Here is a 17,541-nt window from a genome sequence, read left to right on the forward strand (position 1 = left end):
CTGCGGGGTTCGGTGCTGGACTCTTCCCTGTTCGCTCGCCGCTACTGGGGGAATCCTTGTTAGTTTCTTTTTCTCCGCTTAGTAATATGCTTAAATTCAGCGGGTAGTCTCGCCTGCTCTGAGGTCGTTGTACGAGGTGCCGCACGCCACACCGCCAGCCGGCTGTGCACGCTACCGAGAAAGTACCGGTATGCGAACCGCCAGGCGACGGGCGCGCATCGCACGTTTAAGGAGACGCGACCGTCCCACAGGCGGCGACGACACTCCCAGGTCTCCGAAGTGGGACAAACGCCGCACGCTTCAGTATACGTAGCCGACCCTCAGCCAGACGTGGCCCTGGAACGGAATCCATGGACCGCAATGTGCGTTCGAAACGTCGATGTTCATGTGTCCTGCAGTTCACATGTCGACGCGCATTTTGCTGCGTTCTTCATCGACCCACGAGCCGAGTGATCCACCGTCCTGGGTGATCTTTTTATTTATTTCCACTGTCTCTTTCAAAACAGTTGCATAGGCGGGACTGAGGCGTTTGACGGCCCCTGTTCCAGCGTTCTGTGTCCAACGGCCTCACGGCCGATAGGCGTCGTACGGCTCCACACCGGAGCGGACAGGCACTCGGGCGAAAGTCATTCAAAACCGGCGCTAGGCGCCAGGTGCCGCAGGCCAGCCGCTCCAGAACTTCAGCGCTCGTACCACACAACATTTCCGTTAGTTTTGAGACGCACGCGTGGTTCCGCACGCGGCGCACGGCTGCTGCCGTACAGGTAGCGTGTTGCGCGACACGACACGCACATCGAAAGACATGCAGTCTAGTCGGTAATGATCCTTCAGCAGGTTCACCTACGGAAACCTTGTTACGACTTTTACTTCCTCTAAATGATCAAGTTTGGTCATCTTTCCGGTAGCATCGGCAACGACAGAGTCGATGCCGCGTACCAGTCCGAAGACCTCACTAAATCATTCAATCGGTAGTAGCGACGGGCGGTGTGTACAAAGGGCAGGGACGTAATCAACGCGAGCTTATGACTCGCGCTTACTGGGAATTCCTGGTTCATGGGGAACAATTGCAAGCCCCAATCCCTAGCACGAAGGAGGTTCAGCGGGTTACCCCGACCTTTCGGCCTAGGAAGACACGCTGATTGCTTCAGTGTAGCGCGCGTGCGGCCCAGAACATCTAAGGGCATCACAGACCTGTTATTGCTCAATCTCGTGCGGCTAGAAGCCGCCTGTCCCTCTAAGAAGAAAAGTAATCGCTGACAGCATGAAGGATGTCACACGACTAGTTAGCAGGCTAGAGTCTCGTTCGTTATCGGAATTAACCAGACAAATCGCTCCACCAACTAAGAACAGCCATGCACCACCACCCACCGACTCATGAAAGAGCTATCAATCTGTCAATCCTTCCGGTGTCCGGGCCTGGTGAGGTTTCCCGTGTTAAGTCAAATTAAGCCGCAGGCTCCACTCCTGGTGGTGCCCTTCCATCAATTCCTTTAAGTTTCAGCTTTGCAACCATACTTCCCCCGGAACCCAAAAGCTTTGGTTTCCCAGAGGCTGCCCGCCGAGTCATCGGAGGAACTGCGGCGGATCGCTGGCTGGCATCGTTTATGGTTAGAACTAGGGCGATATCTGATCGCCTTCGAACCTCTAACTTTCGTTCTTGATTAATGAAAACATACTTGGCAAATGCTTTCGCTTCTGTTCGTCTTGCGACGATCCAAGAATTTCACCTCTAATGTCGCAATACGAATGCCCCCGCCTGTCCCTATTAATCATTACCTCGGGTTCTGAAAACCAACAAAATAGAACCGAGGTCCTATTCCATTATTCCATGCACACAGTATTCAGGCGGGCTTGCCTGCTTTAAGCACTCTAATTTGTTCAAAGTAAACGTGCCGGCCCACCGAGACACTCGATAAAGAGCACCCTGGTAGGATTTCAGTGGGGTCCGTCTCGGGACGCACGAACATGCATGAGGCTGTCGCACGCCTTCGGCTCGCCCCACCGGCAGGACGTCCCACGATACATGCCAGTTAAACACCGACGGGCGGTGAACCAACAGCGTGGGACACAAATCCAACTACGAGCTTTTTAACCGCAACAACTTTAATATACGCTATTGGAGCTGGAATTACCGCGGCTGCTGGCACCAGACTTGCCCTCCAATAGATACTCGTTAAAGGATTTAAAGTGTACTCATTCCCATTACGGGGCCTTGGATGAGTCCCGTATCGTTATTTTTCGTTACTGCCTCCCTGTGCCGGGAGTGGGTAATTTGTGCGCCTGCTGCCTTCCTTGGATGTGGTAGCCGTTTCTCAGGCTCCCTCTCCGGAATCGAACCCTGATTCCCCGTTACCCGTTACAACCATGGTAGGCGCAGAACCTACCATCGACAGTTGATAAGGCAGACATTTGAAAGATGCATCGCCGGTACGAGGACTTTGCGATCAGCCCAAAGTTATTCAGAGTCACCAAGGCAGACGGACCGGATGAGCCGACGGATTGGTTTTGATCTAATAAAAGCGTCCCTTCCATCTCTGTTCGGGACTCTGTTTCTTTTTCCTTTTTTATAAAAAAAATCATTCCTTATTCAACATAAATATTTATACAAAGGAACCCACCACCTTAGTGATTAGTGGGTCATAACCATTCTACAATGTTAGATATTCAGCAGCTAGTTCTATTTATTATATGGTACTATGTTTATTATTGTGAGCTACAGACAGGATACTACAGGATAATAGGCAGACTACAGCTATTAATCTATTGTACTTGCTAATTGTTAGTTTCTTCCTACTTGTTAATTCCTAAATTCCTGCAGCGATACAGGGGTGTCAGCATACATATAAACCTACTGCTTTAGGCCGTGCTCATCGAGCTAGTCCCGATGAGCGTGCCCCTGATACTGGGCTGGCCAAGATTGTTTGTCGCTGCAGGTTCCTAACTTAATATCTATATCTAAAGCTACAACTACTGTACTAACCTATTTCAGTTCCGGTGCTTTGTCTTAATTAGTATACCCTGATCCCCCTAGTCCTGCAAGTGGCGGATTGCAACTGAAAAGTCGACCTGTCCACGCACAGGCGGTATAGGATAAGGGTAATTGGACACATTCGGTAAATGTCGTTAGTCGTAAAAGTCCCTCAGGTATCCCGTAATGGGACACATTTGGTATATGTCGTTAATCGTGAAAGTCCCTCAAGTATGCCATCAGTACTTTTCGTGATACCTCATTTGCCAGTTTGTGTAGAGTTTCAAAAGTTCCTTCGTGTCTTAATAAGTCATATGTGTTGTTATGTGGAAGCTGTTGTCTTAGTGTCACTGCTACATCATCGAAAAGGGGGCACTCGTAAACCACATGGTCGGGAGTGCCCTCCGAAGCACCACAGTCACACTCGGGTGTAGCCTTTTTTCCAAACTGACACAAGTATGTCAGGTAGGGCCCATGACCAGTAAGAAAGTGAGCCAACGCGGGGTCTAATACAAAGTACTTCATCCCTAGCCTTTCTTTTACATTTGGCAAGAACCCGAGGTTTCTTCTGCCAGTTTCTTCTATTTCCCAAGACTGCTGCCATAAGTCCTCGCCCCTTCTACGTATTTCTCCCTTGTCCCTTACCAGTGCTCCCAGGATGTTCTCTATTTTCGCGTTGTTCCCCTTCTTAACCCAATACCATATAGCTTGTTCTCGAATTTTTATATCTAAAGGACAGAGCCCCATTATTATTAAAAGTGCACTTCCTGGAGATGTTCTGTACGCCCCTATAGATCTTAAAAGCATGTTTCTTTGTACTCTTCTCACTGCCATGGCAGGCACCACCCTCGTGAGCCTATGTGCCCAGACTCCCGATCCGTAACCCACTACTGACGTTAATATGCTATTATGGTACAACTTGATTCGGTGTGGTGGAAGGTGAAATCGTTTATGGCCTATTGATGTAAGGTTGTTTAATAATTGTAATGCTTTTTGGGTAACAGACTCAATGTGCCTTCCAAAGTTCCACCTTTCATCGATGATGACGCCCAGGTAGCAAGTCTATTGTCGTCTTATAACTGGTGAGCCTCCAATTCTGACTGTAGGGTTCCTTACCAGCTGTCCCTTCAGTAATAAGTACGTCGATTTTGTTGGCGAGATCGTCATCTTGGTATTAGTGCACCACAGTTGTAATTTGGTCATTGCTCTGTCAGGGGACCTAAGTTGGAGCCCTGAGGACATCCCTTAGCTATAGATTTTCCTACTCTACCGCTAGGGGATGATAGCCAGACCTCCCGCCCTTCACAATAGCTCCTCAGGCAACCATATAGCGACCCTGGACACTCCTTCTCCCACAAGCAGGAGAAGAGCGAAGGCCACCACAGGCTGTCAAAGGCGCCACTGATGTCAACCATGATGCCAACAACGTACTTGTATGGGGTAGAGTCGCAGACCTCAGCCACCAGAGCGATCGCATCAGTTGCCGATCGCCCCGGCCTGAAGCCGAACTGCCTGCCACTCATCCCACACAGTACTCGGTGTGCAGTCAGTCTGTCAGCTAGCAGTTTTTCAAATAATATCCCAAGGATGTCAATAGGCAAATCGGCCTATGGGACTTGACATCCGCTGGGTCCTTGTTGGGTCCCCTTTTTATTATCACAACGTTTGCCTCTTACCAGAGTTTCGGGAATTTTTCCTGTCTTAGGCACTCATTGTATAACTGGGTTAGTGGTGGCACCAGTTGAGGTGCCAGGAACTGCACCACCTCCGCCACAATGCCGTCTGGGCTGGGGGCTTTTCCTGTTTTTAGCGCTTTGATGTGGCCAGCCACCTCCTCTTCAGAGAAGGGGTAGACTGCCCTGTTGTTAGCTATTCTATCCAGATCTTGATTTCGTAACTGGGACTGGCCCTCCGTGTCGCTGGCCTCATCGTCATCAGGCAGCAGGGACCGGAGAAGGACCTCGGCAGTCTCCTCCTCCTGGCGCGAGTCTATTGTTGTCCCGATTCCTAAGCCGGGGAAGGACAAGCACTTGCCTTCCAGTTATCGACCTATCTCGCTTACCAGCTGTGTCTGTAAAGTGATGGAGCGAATGGTTAACTCTCGATTGGTTTGGCTGCTCGAGTCTCGACGCCTACTTACCAATGTACAATGTGGATTTCGTAGGCGCCGCTCTGCTGTTGACCATCTGGTTACCTTGTCGACCTTCATTATGAATAACTTCTTGCGGAAGCGCCCGACCGCGGCTGTGTTCTTTGATTTGGAGAAGGCTTACGACACCTGTTGGAGGGCGGGCATTCCCCGCACCATGCATACATGGGGCCTCCGCGGTCGCCTCCCTCTTTTTATTCGTTCCTTTTTAATGGATCGACAGTTCAGGGTACGTGTGGGTTCTGTCCTGTCCGACACCTTTCGCCAGGAGAATGGGGTGCCACAGGGCTCAGTTTTGAGCGTCGCTCTCTTCGCCATCGCGATCAATCCAATAATGGATTGCCTCCCAGCTGATGTATCAGGCTCCCTTTTTGTGGACGATTTTACCATCTATTTCAGCGCGCAGTGTACACGTGTCCTGGAGCGCTGTCTTCAGCGTTCTCTTGACCGTCTTTACTCCTGGAGTGTCGCCAATGGCTTCCGTTTTTCTGCCGAGAAGACGGTCTGTATTAACTTCTGGCGCTACAAAGAGTTTCTCCCACCGTCCTTACGACTCGGTCCCGTTGCTCTCCCAATCGTGGAGACAACCAAATTTTTAGGCCTTACCTTTGACAGGAAACTTAGCTGGTCTCCACATGTGGCATATTTGGGCGCCCGTTGTACCCGTTCTTTAAATGTCCTCCGTGTTCTCAGTGGTATGTCGTGGGGAGCGGATCGAACCGTCCTACTTCGTCTATATCGGTCGATCGTCCGCTCCAAGCTGGATTATGGGAGCTTCGTATACTCCTCTGCACGGCCATCCATCTTACGCCGCCTCAACTCCATACAACATCGGGGTTTACGACTTGCGATCGGAGCATTTTATACCAGTCCCGTAGAGTGTCTTCATGCTGACGCTGGCGAATTGCCACTCACCTACCGGCGCGATATACTGCTTTGTCGGTATGCCTGTCGGCTACTGTCAATGCCTGACCATCCGTCTTATCGTTCCTTTTTTGACGACTCTCTTGACCGTCAATACGGGTTGTATGTCTCTGCCCTGCTACCCCCTGGAGTTCGCTTTCGTCGCCTCCTTGAACACCTTAATTTTTCACTCCCTGCAACCTTTCGAGTGGGCGAGAGCCACACGCCACCTTGGCTCCAGGCTCAGGTCCGCGTTCACCTTGACCTCAGCTCGCTCCCAAAAGAGGTCACCCCCGATTCGGTCTACCACTCCCGTTTTTTGGAACTTCGTTCGAAGTTCATCAACATGACTTTCATTTATACAGATGGCTCTAAGACCAATGACGGGGTCGGGTGTTCCTTTATTGTCGGGGCACAAAGTTTCAAATACCGGCTCCATGGCCATTGTTCGGTCTTCACAGCTGAGCTCTTTGCCCTCTACCAGGCTGTTCTTTACATCTGCCGTCACCGACATTCTGCTTATGTCATCTGCTCAGATTCCCTGAGCGCCATCCAGAGCCTCAGTGATCCGTACCCGGTTCACCCTTTCGTACACCGGATCCAACACTCTCTTCAGCAGCTGGTGGACGTCGGTTCTCCGGTTAGCTTTATGTGGGTTCCTGGCCATGTCGGTATCCCTGGGAACGAAGCTGCAGATACCGCGGCCAAGGCTGCGGTCCTCCAGCCTCGGACAGCTTCTTGTTGTGTCCCTTCGTCCGATTTTAGCGGGGTCATTTGTCGGCGTATCTTATCGCTGTGGCATGCCGATTGGGCTGCACTTACCGACAACAAGCTTCGGGCCTTAAAACCTCTTCCCGTGGCTTGGACGTCCTCCTCACGCCCTTCTCGGCGGGAGGAGGTCGTTTTAGCCCGGTTAAGAATTGGACACTGCCGGTTCAGCCATCGCCATCTGCTGACGGCTGCGCCGGCGCCGTTCTGCCCATGTCGGCACTTGCTGACGGTTAGACACATTTTAATGTCCTGTCCAGATCTTAACACACTGCGCCTCGATCTTAACCTGCCTAATACCTTCGATGCCATTTTAGCGGATGACCCCTTCGTTTTATCAATTTGACAAACCTCGCTAAGGACATTTGATGATGCTGTTTTTTAATCCTATGCCTGTCAGTCTGTCTTTTATCGTGTTTTCCCTTTTAGTTGTTGTTGTCCACTTGTGCCTCGCGGTGCATTCTTAGAGTAGTCAGGGCGCTAATGACCATTGAAGTTGTGCGCTCTAAAACCACAAAAAAAAAGTCTCCTGCCAGGACTCCGACATCCCATCCCCGCGCCTGACCGTTGATAGCATCATTGGGGATCGGATCTTTTCCCTTACTATTTTGTAAGGTACTCCCCATGGATCCGAGGCCAGCTGGTCCAGCACAAATCTTTCCCAACTGCGTATTCTGACTTCTTTCAGTTCTTTTTGAAATTTGTCTTTTGCCTCACGGTATAGCAGTAACCATCTTTGCTTTTCCCACCAGACGACACTGCGCTGGTAGTGCCTCCTCAGCCTTCTGACAGACTGACGCATTTCCTCAAGTTCAGCTGACCATGGTGACGGGGAGGCCGCCATGGCCCTCCTCCTGGTTGGAACAGCTGCCTTAACCGCTCTGGTAACTGCGCCTACCAGTTCTTCGGCCCGCTTGTCTATATTCAGGTCCTGTTGTGCGTCACCTTCTGGCAATGGAGGAATGTCGCACTCTCTCGCTAGTCTCTCCCAGTCAGCTCTCTTGAAGTTCAGTTGCAACTCCCACCCTGCGGCCCAGTGACAGCCTCCATTTCCTAGGCTGAACATTATAAGATTATGGTCACTTGTTGTAGCGTTCTCTCTGACTTCCCAATTCTGAATGATGTTGGCAGAATTTGGTGTAACGAACGTTACATCTATATTGGTGCCGGCCCCCCCCCTCCCCCCCGCTGCATAAGTGGGAGGGTTGCCAGGTCTATTTGCAACCACAAGTTGTAAAGCCATAATCATATCCTCCACTTTTTCGCCATTTTCAGCTCTTCTGTCACTGTACCACAGGGGGGTTTTGCATTTATATCGGCTGTTATAACCAGTTTGCATCCCCACAACGCCGTGGCTACTCAGGTTAGGTGATCCAGATGTTGTTCAATGTTGTCTCCGTATTGAAAATACATATTTATAAAGGTTATAATCCCAATTGGAGCCTGTATCTCCACGACATTGCAGTGACTGGTGGAAAATTGTGCAAGTGTTGTTACACGTAGAGACTGGTTTGTGATGACAATTGCCACTTTGGGGGCTTCCCCACTACTAGCTATTTGCCATGTAGCGGCTGCAAATGAAAGTTTCCCAGCTTGAGAGTACGGCTCCTGCAAGCAGAGTACGTCAAGCCTCTTCTCCTCCACCTCTCTTCAGAACTCCTGCATCACAAGTCTGCTGTTATGCATGTTTAGTTGTCCAACAGTTAATTTAGTCATTATGGGAAGTAAGAGTGCATTCTATCGTCAGGCCACGTCTTGCTCCAATCAAAGGCGATTCGACCATGAGCTAGGACTGATTGAGTGTAGATGTCATTTAAGTAAAATTTCTCCCCACGTCTGTCAAACACTTCCTTAAGTAAGTCTCGCAGGGCTCCGAAGTCGGTGGGAAGGTTCACTGATTTTAATTGTATTCTATCCAAAGCCTCCATTACCGAGAAGGTGACCTTTCTTCCGTCCTCATGTCCTACCCAGACCACATGTCGTAAGGCAGTGGTCAGGATAGCCGGCTGCTCCAATCTCGCCAGTTGCATTGTAAATTCAGTGTTGGGATACACCCTAATCGGATCTACAGGCGGTAGCCTGATTACTGGGGTATCTGCCACAGTTGGGTTTGCGCTGGTGCTAGTAACTGTACTTTCTTGGAGTGGTTGTCGTTTAGTTTGTTTAGTTTCGTGAGTAGGGGCCAGGGAGGCCGCCACCACTACAGGATGCTTCTGTCGTTGAAGATTTTTATTCGGCCTTTCTCCCCGGTTTGGGGAAGGGGGAGCTGTGTTCCTGTCCAGAGAATCAGTTTGAATGCATCTGTCCACCATAAAGGGATCTGTTTGAATTTCTTTCTCGACTGTCGTAATTTTTAAGGTGCCCGAAAGCGACCTTAAAAATTCCTTAAATCTATTAGCCCTCACAGCATCCCTCCTTCTTTTGCTCGGGGACTTGTGTTTAAGCATCCTGTTAATTGAGCTCTGCTCATCCATAGTCAATTCTTGAAATGAGACGTTGTTCTAGCATCCGGTAAGTGGGGCAATTCCGTCCCGTGGCACCACAGGATTTCTTCCCACGATTTTTACACGGAATGCAGACCCCTGTTGTTTTACATTCCTTGCGGTTGTGACCACTCTCACCGCACCTGGAGCAATCCGACCCCCTGGTGCAGTGCCTCAGAATGTGGTCCAGGTCGCCACAGTTATGGCAGCGAGGTACCACGATATAGTCCCTGGTGTTAATGGCGTGAAAGCCTACATATAGTCTGCCCATTGATCTTATTCTTTCCCATAATTGCGCAGAGACCTCGGCCACGTGACGTACCACATCACAATCTCGAGGCCCTGTTTTGAATTTCAACTTGAAAGAGTTTTTGAATTCTTGTTCATCCACATCATCGAAATTTTGTGATCTGATTGTCTCATGTAGCTCCTCATTCGTCATAACCGTGGGTACATCATACAGTATTATTAGTGGGTTTCTCTTTCTAGGTGGTTCACACTTTACAACTGCGTTTAATTTTTGATTATTTAGAAGTTTCTCTTTATCCTTTCCACTGGCAACTTCCACAATTACAGAATTTCTGCTGGGTTTGCCTTTTTTAATTTTAATTTTATCCTTGACTGGATCTATCGTTGTTGTTAACACCTCTTGTATCCTCTTAACGCTAGTATCTTGGCCAGGCAGGGTCCTCAAGAAGACTGCCGTGTCTGACCGTCTAACAACTTTTTCAATGGTGTCTTTCGTTGAAATTTATTTAGTTGGAGCCTGTGCAGCCACAGCCGCCCAAGTCTTAGTGGGTTGTTTTCTTAACCTTTCATTTTTCTTTTGTAACTCCATAACGTGGCCTTCCAGTCTTGCATGAGCTATGGCCCAGGCCAATAGCTCATTTTTGATTGTATTAAGGGCCGCTTAACTAATTTTCCCATTTTTTACGTTTTGCTCTAAGAGCATAGTTATTCTTGCATGCCTCCCCCCTGCGGGTTTGGGGGTCAGAATGGGCCCGCGGTATTCCTGCCTATCATAAGAGGCGACTAAAAGGAGTCTCACATGTTTCGGCCTTATGTGATGGTCCCCTCTCGGGTTTGACCTCCATCTTTCTAAATTATTCCGAAGAGCGAGCCAATTGGGGAAGGGCTGCTTACATGGTGCACTGTATCCGTCATGCATTGAGGCCTTCAGCCGGCTTTTTCGTCGTTGCGATGGTGTCCCCCTCGTTTTCCATCTCTTGGGCGAGGATATGTCCCTGGGTGCGATTACCACGCTGCCCTCTGCAGTGTTGCTTTTAACTGCGACGACGACCTTGGACATTTTTGCACCTGAGATCCAGCATGGTAGCCAGTCCGTTGTGGTGGGGTTGCCATGTACCCTGTTGGTTGTAGCCCCCTGACAACACAGGGATCGCTCTACTGATGCCTGCGCCGTTAACTCCCCACGTATGCCAAGGAGTAGATGCCTATTCTCCTGGGGTATCGGGACTCCCGGCAAAGGCCATCTTGCCAGGTGGCCTTTGCTGTGGCTGGGTGGCGCCCGTGGGGAGGGCCCTTGGTCGGAGTAGGTGGCATCAGGGCGGATGACCCGCAATGAAGCGTGGTACATAGTCTCTCGCTGGTGGCCAACCGCCAGCAGCCTCTAAGCGTTCTTGGGCTCCATTTAACGCTGAGAAGTACGATCCAAAACCGTTCCCCTCCCTGGCCTCACTGTGGGAGGTACGTAAATCACAGGATGGCAGTAGCAGTTATTCGCCCCGATTCTTAGTTTGTACGAGAGCTGATGGGGAGTCTTTTCTCTCCACAAAGCCTCAGTTCTTCGTCTAGCATTTAGAGGACATGTTTGGGGAGGTGGAGGGCTTGTCTAAAATGCGCTATGGATCGGTCCTGATACAAACGGCATCCTCAGCCCAGTCGCGATGGTTACTTGCTTGTGACAAGTTGGGGGATGTTGCTGTTACGATCACACTGCATAAGAGTTTAAATATGGTCCAGGGAGTTATTTACCATAAGGACCTTATTTTGCAGTCTGATGACAAGCTGCGCGCCAACTTAGAGCGCAGAGGTGTACATTTCGTCTGGCGCGTTCATCGGGGACCGAAGGAAAATCAGATAGCTACCGGTGCCTACATCTTGGCCTTCGAGGGTGATACGTTACCGGAAAAGGTCAAGGTGATGGTCTACTGATGTGACGTCACGCCCTATAACCCTCCCCTGCTGCGGTGCTTCAAGTGCTGGAAGTTCGGCCATATGTCTTCCTGCTGCACTTCCAGCCTCACATGTCGAGATTGTGGACGCCCATCTCATCCCGATACTCCATGTGCCCCGCCTCCCATCTGCATCAACTGCAGGGAGCACCATTCACCTTGCTCGCCAGACTGCAGAATATTCCAGAAAGAGCGCAAAATCATGGAATATAAGACCCTGGACCGACTGACTTATACTGAGGCCAAAAGGAAATACGACCGATTACATCCAGTCAGAATGACATCTTCCTACGCCGCTGCTACAACACCTGTGCTCGCACCATCAGTTTTGCGACTTACGGCCAGATCGACGAATGGTACAACTCCTCCTGCCCCCTTGCCAGTGGGGGGCTCTACCCACCGGGTTGCTCCTGTGCCACCTACCTCAGGAGCAACACCATCCCCCCCATCGGGGACGTCGGTCCCCGCTTCTAAGCCGGAGAAGTGTCCAACGTTTTCGGCTTCTCACGCTCGCAAGGGGTCCCTTGGGTCCCTCCCTTCCCAGGTTTCCACCAGCGGGAAGGCTGACGACCGAAAGTGGCGTAGGTGCCCACAATCAGCTGGTCGAAGGGCTTCACGATCCTCTTCAGTCCTGGAGACTGAATCGGTGAAGCCCTCCCAGCCAGTTAAACCCAAGGAGCAGTGTGAGAAAACAAAGAAGAAGAGCTCTAAGCCCAAGGAACTCGCGGTGGCAGCCACCCCACCGCAACCTTCCAGCTCTGCGTCTGAGGACGAGGTGGAGATTCTGGCGTCCGCTGAGGACCTCGATCTCGCCGGTCCCTCATACGCCATGAATAGCACTAGCACAGGTGCTCAATCGGAGGCAGCAGGTGACCCAGCGGCGTAATCTGCCTTCCCAGTCCCGTCACGCCTTTCTCAGCCATGGACAAAACCATCCTCCAGTGGAACTGCAGCGGTTTCTTCCACCATATAGCTGAGCTCTGACAACTTACCAGCCTTCACCCTTTCCTCTGCATGAATCTTGGTTTCCAGCAATGCGCACCCCCGCCCTCCGTGGCTATCGGGGTTATTATAAGAACCGAGCAGCTTATGAAAGGGTGTCAGGTGGCGTCTGCATCTATGTCCTTAACTCTCTTCACAGCGAGTCTGTCCCTCTACAAACAGCTTTAGAGGCTGTCGCTGTTAGGGTGTGGACGCCGCAGGCTATTACCGTCTGCAGTCTTTACCTTCCCCCCCTGCGGGTCCGGGGATTAGAATAGGCCCGAGGTATTCCTGCCTGTCGTAAGAGGCGACTAAAAGGAGTCCATCCCCCTCACGGGGGTAGTTAGCGCCTGCGTCCGGAGACGGACGATCTTCACGACCTATAATCGTGGTCCTTTTGGTTTTAAACTTCTCGTTTCTTCCTTCCTTTTGTTGGTCCCTTTCTTTGCTCTTCTCCACCTCACTGTCTTCCTTACTCTTTCCCTTGACTTCTCCTTGCCTTCTCCTTGCCTTCTCATTGCCTTTTTCTCCTTGCCTTCTCATTGCCTTTTTCTCCTTGCCTTCTCATTGCCTTTTTCTCCTTGCCTTCTCCTTGCCTTCTCATTGCCTTTTTCTCCTTGCCTTCTCATTGCCTTTTTCTCCTTGCCTTCTCATTGCCTTCTTCTCCTTGCCTTCTCTGGTCTCCGCCTCGGCGTTTGAGACAGTCTGTCCTCTTTCTCCCTCTCTCTCTTCTTTTTCCTCTTCTTCCTTCCTCCCTGTGCGTGTCTGAAGGCCGACCCACGCGTTCGCACGCGTAGCCGGTGACGGGGTAACGCGTAAGTCCCCGCCCTGGGTAGACATGTAAGGCACGCGCGTACCCCCTGGTAAAGGCCAGGCCCGGGGAGGGGTGATTGCCTGAGCTGATACCTTCTGACCATGCCGATTGGTCCCTCCGTCTGTTTCTCGGGAGGTGTGACCTGAGGTGTAAACATTCACCTAAGGCGGGAGTGCCCTCTGAGAGGGTCCCCACAAGGAAGGAGCGCGCCATCGGAGACGCTGGCAATCATGGGGGATTCCTCCGCAATGGATTCTACTCCATCGCTTTCGACTTCGACCCAAAAACGGAAACGTGACCAGCCAACAGTGACAAAAGTACTACCGCCTGCCCCACAGTTCCTCGTAGTTTCTCGCACTGAGGACGGAAAGGATTTTTCCTCTGTCAACCCTTTTGTTATTCAGAAGGGCGTTGATGCCATAGCCGGATCTGTCAAATCTTGTACCAGGTTGCGTAACGGCACCTTATTACTAGAAACTGAGAATGCCTTTCAGGCACAAAAACTGCTTCGGGCCACCCTCCTGTACACGTTCCCTGTCCGGGTGGAGGCCCACCGAACTTTGAATTCGTCTCGTGGTGTAGTGTATACTAGCTCCCTCGACGGATTGACTGACGAGGAGCTTCAATCTTTCCTCGCTGAGCAGGGCGTGACGGCTGTCCATCGGGTCATGAAAAAGGTCAACAACGACCTTGTACCGACCCGGACACTCTTCTTGACCTTCGATAGTGTTAAGCTGCCATCGCGCATCAAGGCGGGCTACGAGGTTATTTCTGTTCGCCCCTATGTCCCGACACCTACGCGCTGCTACCAGTGTCAGCGTTTCAATCACACTCGACAGTCTTGTTCCAATGCGGCTAAATGTGTCACTTGTGGCAGGGATGCCCATGAGGGTGACTGTCCACCTCCGTCTCCTCATTGTGTGAACTGTCAGGGTGACCATGCCGCATCCTCCCGCGACTGTCCTGTCTATAAGGACGAACGTTGCATCCAAGAAATTCGTGTCAAAGAGAAAGTGTCAACCTCGGCTGCTCGCAAGCTATTGGCTAGTAGGAAGCCCACGCTGCTCCCAGCGGGGAAATATAGTACTGTCCTCGCCTCTCCTCGGACTACCCGGGAGGTCGCAACCCAGACATGCGATCTGACCTTCAGCACCACGGTCGTCCGTTCGGCCAGTGCTAAGATCGCGCGGTCGACGTCTCCTCTTCCTCCCATCACACCACAGACACCAGCCACTTCCTCAGCTTCTGCTAAGTCGAAGACACCGAAGTCAGATGCACGGTCCTTCAAGAAGGAACCATCCCGTGCAGACTTCCTCCGTCCCTCGACCTCCCAGCCTTCGACCGGTACTTCCACCAAACGTCCTTCCAAAAAGGCGCATAGGAAGCACAGTTCTCCTTCCCCGCCACGGCGCATCTCTTCTCCTGCGCCACCCAGCGGTTGCCGCCCCAGGCCGTCATCCGTTTCGCCTGGCCGCACCGCCGGTAGCCGTACATCTGGCCGTTCACCGGCGGAGGAAGCTCCCCCTCCCGGCCATCCTCCCAAGATGGCCGATGACCCTATAGACCCCATGGACGATGACTGTCCGCCTACTGATAGCGGCGGCAGTGCTCGCTCGATGCCAGGCCCTAAGCGGCCTTCGAGGTGACCCCTTCTCTCATCTTCCTTTTCTTACGATGGCACTTATTCACTGGAATATTCGCAGCATTCGCTCCAACCGAGAGGACTTGAAGTTGCTGCTCCGCTTGCATCGTCCGCTCGTCGTAGCCCTCCAGGAAACGAAGCTACGCCCATGCGATAAAATTGCCTTGGCACACTACACCTCTGTGCGTTTTGACCTACCCCCTATGGTAGGTATCCCAGCTCATGGAGGGGTTATGTTGCTGGTCCGGGATGATATTTACTACGATCCCATCACGTTGCACACCGGCCTGCAGGCAGTTGCCATCCGCATTACTCTCCCCACTTTTACGTTTTCCTTTTGTACCGTTTACACTCCGTCGTCATCTGCCGTTACCAGGGCAGACATGATGCAACTTATTGCTCAGCTACCTGCACCGTTTTTGTTAACTGGAGACTTCAATGCCCACCATCCCCTTTGGGGTTCTCCAGCCTCCTGCCCGAGGGGCTCCTTGTTAGCAGACCTTTTCAACCAGCTCAATCTTGTCTGCCTTAATACTGGCGCCCCTACTTTTCTTTCGGACACATCTCATACCTATTCCCATTTAGACCTCTCTATCTGTACTCCCCAACTTGCACGCCGGTTTGAGTGGTATGCACTTGCTGATACATATTCGAGCGACCACTTCCCGTGTGTTATCCATCTCCTGCAGCATACTCCCTCTCCGTGCTCCTCTAGTTGGACCATCTCCAAGGCAGACTGGGGGCTCTTTTCTTCCAGGGCGACCTTTCAGGATCAAACCTTCACAAGCTGCGATCGTCAGGTCGCACACCTCACGGAAGTCATTCTCGCTGCTGCTGAATATTCCATCCCTCACCCTACTTCTTCTCCACGTCGTGTACCGGTCCCCTGGTGGACTGCAGCATGTAGAGACGCTTTACGTGCTCGTCGACGTGCTTTACGCACCTTTAAACGCCACCCTACAGTGGCGAATTGTATTAATTATAAACGATTACGTGCTCAGTGTCGTCGTATTATTAACGAAAGCAAGAAAGCCAGCTGGGCTGCTTTCACAAGCACCTTCAACAGTTTTACTCCTTCTTCTGTTGTCTGGGGTAGCCTGCGCCGGCTATCTGGCACTAAGGTCCACTCCCCAGTTTCTGGCTTGAAGGTCGCGAATGAAGTCCTTGTGGCCCCTGAGGCTGTCTCCAATGCCTTCGGCCGCTTTTTCGCCGAGGTTTCGAGCTCCGCTCATTACCACCCTGCCTTCCTCCCCCGCAAACAGGCAGAGGAGGCTAGGCCCCCTGACTTTTGCTCCTCGAATTGTGAAAGTTATAATGCCCCATTCACCATGCGGGAACTCGAAACCGCACTTGGCCGATCACGGTCCTCCGCTCCAGGGCCTGATTCTATTCATATTCAGATGCTGAAGAACCTTTCTCCTGCGGGTAAAGGTTTTCTTCTTCGTACATACAATCGCATCTGGATTGAGGGACATGTTCCCGCATGCTGGCGCGAGTCTATTGTTGTCCCGATTCCTAAGCCGGGGAAGGACAAGCACTTGCCTTCCAGTTATCGACCTATCTCACTTACCAGCTGTGTCTGTAAAGTGATGGAGCGAATGGTTAACTCTCGATTGGTTTGGCTGCTTGAGTCTCGACGCCTACTTACAAATGTACAATGTGGATTTCGTAGGCGCCGCTCTGCTGTTGACCATCTGGTTACCTTGTCGACCTTCATTATGAATAACTTCTTGCGGAAGCGCCCGACCGCGGCTGTGTTCTTTGATTTGGAGAAGGCTTACGACACCTGTTGGAGGGCGGGCATTCTCCGCACCATGCATACATGGGGCCTTCGCGGTCGCCTCCCTCTTTTTATTCGTTCCTTTTTAATGGATCGACAGTTCAGGGTACGTGTGGGTTCTGTCCTGTCCGACACCTTTCGCCAGGAGAATGGGGTGCCACAGGGCTCAGTTTTGAGCGTCGCTCTGTTCGCCATCGCGATCAATCCAATAATGGATTGCCTCCCAGCTGATGTATCAGGCTCCCTTTTTGTGGACGATTTTACCATCTATTGCAGCGCGCAGCGTACACGTGTCCTGGAGCGCTGTCTTCAGCGTTCTCTTGACCGTCTTTACTCCTGGAGTGTCGCCAATGGCTTCCGTTTTTCTGCCGAGAAGACGGTCTGTATTAACTTCTGGCGCTACAAAGAGTTTCTCCCACCGTCCTTACGACTTGGTCCCGTTGCTCTCCCAATCGTGGAGACAACCAAATTTTTAGGCCTTACCTTTGACAGGAAACTTAGCTGGTCTCCACATGTGTCATATTTGGCCGCCCGTTGTACCCGTTCTTTAAATGTCCTCCGTGTTCTCAGTGGTATGTCGTGGGGAGCGGATCGAACCGTCCTACTTCGTCTATATCGGTCGATCGTCCGCTCCAAGCTGGATTATGGGAGCTTTGTATACTCCTCTGCACGGCCATCCATCTTACGCCGCCTCAACTCCATACAACATCGGGGTTTACGACTTGCGATCGGAGCATTTTATACCAGTCCCGTAGAGAGTCTTCATGCTGACGCTGGCGAATTGCCGCTCACTTACCGGCGCGATATACTGCTTTGTCGGTATGCCTGTCGGCTACTGTCAATGCCCGACCATCCGTC

The 17,541-nt window shown here is 51.5% G+C and overlaps 1 non-coding gene across 1 annotated transcript; it reads right to left on the reverse strand.

Annotated features, from left to right (window-relative positions):
- Positions 1–314: 314 nt before the first annotated feature.
- On the reverse strand, positions 315–469 carry LOC126093198 (5.8S ribosomal RNA). Its single transcript, XR_007521402.1, has one exon. It is a non-coding gene; the product is annotated as a 5.8S ribosomal RNA (ribosomal RNA).
- Between the last annotated feature and the right edge of the window lie 17,072 nt (positions 470–17,541).

The sequence above is a fragment of the Schistocerca cancellata genome, chromosome 7 (assembly GCF_023864275.1).
Source record: "Schistocerca cancellata isolate TAMUIC-IGC-003103 chromosome 7, iqSchCanc2.1, whole genome shotgun sequence".
Classification (NCBI taxonomy): domain Eukaryota; kingdom Metazoa; phylum Arthropoda; class Insecta; order Orthoptera; family Acrididae; genus Schistocerca; species Schistocerca cancellata.